Genomic DNA, 4,683 nt, shown 5'->3' on the forward strand with positions numbered 1-4,683 from the left:
AAAACTCACTGCGTGTCCTGAGGAGGCTGTGGGCTCCTGTCAGTGTGGATGCGGTCCCCACATCTTTCGTAGGCCTCACCACAGGCCCAGACAAGGCTGAGGTCTTCTGTCCGCATGGACGCATCCCCATATTTCCCGAAGTCTACACCGGGGATCCTTAGGAGGTCAGCGTCCTGTTGTGTGGACGTGGCCCTACGTCCTCCTGAAGCGAAAGCGTGGGTTCTGAGGAGCCCGGGAGCTCCTGCCAGAGTGGACGCGGCACCCCATTTTCCTGAAGCCTCCCCGCGGGTCCTGAGGTGGCCCAGGGGCTCCTGTCAGCGTGGATGCGGGCCCATATCTTCCTGAAACCTCACCACGGGTCCTGAGGAGGCTGCAGCTCATCAGCGTGGACGAGTCCCCACGTCCTCCTCAGGGCTCCCCAGCACAGGTGGGCTCCTGTTAGTGCAGGCAGAGGAGGCCTATAGCGCCCCTGGGTGGGGCCGGGGCTCGGGCGACCCCTGCAGGACGCTCAGGCGCTGCAGGAGGCCATGCAGGAGGCGGCGTGCCTGCGCCAGGGCCGCACCTGCCTCCTTCCATGCTGCACCTGAGGCCTGTGAGCTTCGGAAACGTCTCACTGAAACGGAGCCCAACACCCGGCTTCCCCAGCAATACTTAAGGACAATGAATGGAGCCTACAGGACGCAAAATGAAATGAAATGTGGACCAGACTTTTACCACGTCCCGCAAAACTCACTCAACCCTCTTCCACTGTGGGCGGGACTGCAGGCTGCTCCAGCCACCCTGGAAACAGTGTGGAGGCTCCTCAGGAAGTTACAAATAGAGCTGCCCTGGGACCAGCAGGTGCACGACCAGGAGCACACTCCGAAGATACAGATGCAGTGAGACGTGGGACACCTGCACCCCAATGTCCACAGCAGCCGGGTCCACAGTAGCCACACTGTGAGAGGAGCCTCGGTGCCCTCGGGCAGATGATGGATAAAGAGGATGGGAGATAGATGATGGTCATAGATGATAGATAGACAGATGATAGGAATGGTACTCAGCTATCAACGAGAAGGAAATCTTGCCATTTGCAATGACGTGGATAGAACTAGAGGGATCACGTTAAGTGAAATAAGTCAGTCAGGAAAGAAAATTACCATATGGTTGCATTCATAGGTGAAATTAAAGAAGCAAAGCAGATGGGCATCTGTGAAGGGAAGGAAAAACAATAAGATGAAAACAGAGATGGAGGAAAAAGAGACTCAATCACAGGAAACAAACTGAGGGTCGCTGGAGGGGAGGGGAGTGGAGGGACAGGGTAACTGGTAGACGGGCATGAAGGATGGCACGTGATGTCATGAGCCCTGGTGTTATCTCCAACTGGTGAATCCCTGAATTCTACCTCTGAAAGTATAATACACTGTACTGTTAATTAATTGGGTTTAAATTAAATTAAGTTTAAAAAATCAGTTGACGGTATCCGAGTGCATTTTCTTCCAGGCTCTCTATTCTGCTCCTTCAGTTTATGCCAGAACCACAGCCCTGTGGGTTTGGTTTGTTTAAGTAGGCTCCATGCCTCGTCCACAGTTCAGCACAGGGCTAGAACTCATGACCCCGAGATCAAGACCAGGGGTGAGGTCAGGAGTCAGATGCTTAACCAACGGAGCCAGCCGTGGGCCCAAGAACCACACTGCTTTACCCTGTGTCTCTGTGACATCGTTTGAAATAGGAAAGTGCTGCGTCCTGCTCTGTCTTGCTTCTCCAATACTGATTTGCTGTCCAGGGTCATTTGTGGGGGCAGATGGATGTTAGGAGTGCTTTTTCTATTTCTAAAATCGGCCACCATGATTTTAATCGGAATGACAGTGGAACTGCGGGTGGCTTCTGGAACTGTGGACATTTTAACAAGATGAAGGCTCCGACCCCACGAGCCCAGGATGTCATCCCAAATTCTTGTAATTTTCAGTGTACAAGTCTTGCACTCCCTTGGTTCAGGCTAATTATTTTGTTCTTTTGGATGCTCCTGATAAGGGAGTCATGTCCTTAATTTCCTTTCTGAGTGCTCATTGTCGGGACACAGCAAGGTTACTGATCTCTGTTCATTTTGTGTCCCACAACTTTACTGAATTCACTCATTAGTCCTAACAGTTTTTGGTGGAGTCTCTCGGGTTTCCTGTTTCTAATGCCACATCTTCAGCAAATAAGGACAGTTTGACGTCCCCCTTACAGGTGTGGAACCGTTTCTGTTTCCTGTCTGTTAACTACGGTAGGACTTCCAGTGCTGAGAGGGGACTTCCTTGGCTTGTTCCTCCTCTTAGGGGAGACGATTTCAAGTTTTCACCCTTGAGGATGATGTCAGCTGTGGGCCTTCCTACACGTCCTTTATTCTGTTGATATACGTTTCCTCAAAACCCACTATGCCAAAAAAAAAAAATTTAAAAAACCCGCTATGCTCTTTATGTTGTATTTTGTCAAATGCTTTTTCTGCAACTCTTTTGAGGATCGTATGCCTTTGTCCTTTCTCTTGTTTTTGTTTTGTTTTGTTTTTTAATAATAAATTTATTTTTTATTGGTGTTCAATTTGCCAACATACAGAATAACACCCAGTGCTCATCCCGTCAAGTGCCCCCCTCAGTGCCAGTCACCCATTCACCCCCACCCCCCACCCTCCTCCCCTTCCATCACCCCTAGTTTGTTTCCCAGAGTTAGGAGTCTTTATGTTCTGTCTCCCTTTCTGATATTTCCCACACATTTCTTCTCCCTTCCCTTATATTCCCTTTCACTATTATTTACATTCCCCAAATGAATGAGAACATACATGTTTGTCCTTCTCCAATTGACTTACTTCACTCAGCATAATACCTTCCAGCTCCAACCACGTTGAAGCAAATGGTGGATATTTGTCGTGTCTAATGGCTGAGTAATATTCCATTGTATACATATACCACATCTTCTTTATCCATTCATCTTTCAATGGACACCGAGGCTCATTCCACAGTTTGGCTATTGTGGACATTGCTGCTAGAAATATTGGGGTGGAGGTGTCCCCGCATTTCATTGCATCTGAATCTTTGGGGTAAATCCCCAACATTGCAATTGCTGGGTCATAGGGCAGGTCTATTTTTAACTCTTTGAGGAACCTCCACACAGTTTTCCACAGTGGCTGCACCAGTTCACATTCCCACCAACAGGGCAAGAGGGTTCCCTTTTCTCCACATCCTCTCGAACATTTGTGGTTTCCTGCCTTGTTAATGTTCCCCATTCTCACTGGTGTGAGGTGGTATCTCATTGTGGTTTGGATTTGTATTTCCCTGATGGCAAGTGATGCAGAGCATTTTCTCATGTGCGTGTTGGCCATGTCTATGTCTTCCTCTGTGAGATTTCTCTTCATGTCTTTTGCCCATTTCATGATTGGATTGTTTGTTTCTTTGGTGTTGAGTTTAATATGTTCTTTATAGATCTTGGAAACTAGCCCTTTATCTGATAGGTCATTTGCAAATATCTTCTTCCATTCTGTAGGTTGTCTTTTACTTTTGCTGACTGTATCCTTTGCTGTGCAAAAGATTCTTATCTGGATGAAGTCCCAATAGTTCATTTTTGCTTTTGTTTCTTTTGCCTTCGTGGATGTATCTTGCAAGAAGTTACTGTGGCTGAGTTCAAAAAGGGTGTTTCCTGTGTTCTCCTCTAGGATTTCGATGGACTCTTGTCTCACATTTAGATCTTTCATCCATTTTGAGTTTATCTTTGTGTATGGTGCAAGAGAGTGGTCTAGTTTCATTCTTCTGCATGTGGATGTTCAATTTTTCCAGCACCATTTATTGAAGAGGCTGTCTTTCTTCCAGTGGGTAGTCTTTCCTCGTTTATTGAATATTAGTTGACCATAAAGTTCAGGGTCCACTTCTGGGTTCTCTATTCTGTTCCATTGATCTATGTGTCTGTTTTTGTGCCAGTACCACACTGCCTTGATGACCACAGCTTTGTAGTACAACCTGAAATCTGGCATTGTGATGCCCCCAGATATGGTTTTCTTTTTTAAAATTCCCCTGGCTATTCGGGGTCTTTTCTGATTCCACACAAATCTTAAAATAATTTGTTCTAACTCTCTGAAGAAAGTCCATGGTATTTTGATAGGGATCGCATTAAATGTGTAAATTGCCCTGGGTAACATTGACATTTTCACAATATTAATTCTGGCAATCCAGGAGCATGGAATATTTTTCCATCTCTTTCTGTCTTCCTCAATTTCTTTTAGAAGTGTTCTGTAGTTTTGAGGGTATAGATCCTTTACCTCTTTGGTTAGGTTTATTCCTAGGTATCTTATGCTTTTGGGTGCAATTGTAAATGGGATTGACTCCTTAATTTCTCTTTCTTCAGTCTCATTGTGAGTGTATAGGAATGCCATTGATTTCTGAGCATTGATTTTGTATCCTGCCACGCAGCCAAATTGCTGTATGAGTTCTAGCAATCTTGGGGTGGAGGCTTTTGGGTTTTCTATGTAGAGTATCATGTCATCGGTGAAGAGGGAGAGTTTGAATTCTTCTTTGCCAATTTGAATGCCTTTAATGTCTTTTTGTTGTCTGATTGCTGAGGCTAGGACTTCCAGTACTATGTTGAATAGCAGTGGTGAGAGTGGACATCCCTGTCTTGTTCCTGATCTTAGGGGAAAGGCTCCCAATGCTTCCCCATTGAGAATGATATTTG

The sequence above is a fragment of the Canis lupus genome, chromosome 31, assembly GCF_003254725.2.
Source record: "Canis lupus dingo isolate Sandy chromosome 31, ASM325472v2, whole genome shotgun sequence".
NCBI classification, from domain to species: Eukaryota; Metazoa; Chordata; class Mammalia; order Carnivora; family Canidae; genus Canis; species Canis lupus.